The sequence below is a fragment of the Rhincodon typus genome, chromosome 21, assembly GCF_021869965.1.
Source record: "Rhincodon typus isolate 14 chromosome 21, sRhiTyp1.1, whole genome shotgun sequence".
Taxonomy (NCBI): Eukaryota; Metazoa; Chordata; class Chondrichthyes; order Orectolobiformes; family Rhincodontidae; genus Rhincodon; species Rhincodon typus.
In genome coordinates, this window is record NC_063352.1 from 17673090 (window position 1) to 17673444 (window position 355).

A 355-nucleotide genomic window follows, 5' to 3' on the forward strand; every position below is an offset into this window, starting at 1 on the left:
TGTGTGTGTGTGTGTGTGTGTGTGTGTGTGTGTGTGTGTGTGTGTGTTGGTGTGTGTGTTGGTTTATGTGTGTGTGTGTGTGTTTGGGGGTGTGTGTGTGAGTGTATGAGTGCCTGGGTGTGAGTGTGCAGTTACAGGGGGGCTAAGATGGTTACAAGTGAGCGAGGGGAGTTGTTTCATGCATCAGTGAGAATGGCAGCGCAGGAACCTTGGCAGGAGGAAGGTCAACATCTCCATCACTCTGTCAGTGTCAGTGTCAGTGACACAAGCTTCTCCCTACCTCACACTCACTGTCTCTCTGCTGTTGCACCTTCCTCCTGCCAAGGTTCCTGCGCTGCCATTCTCACTGATGCAT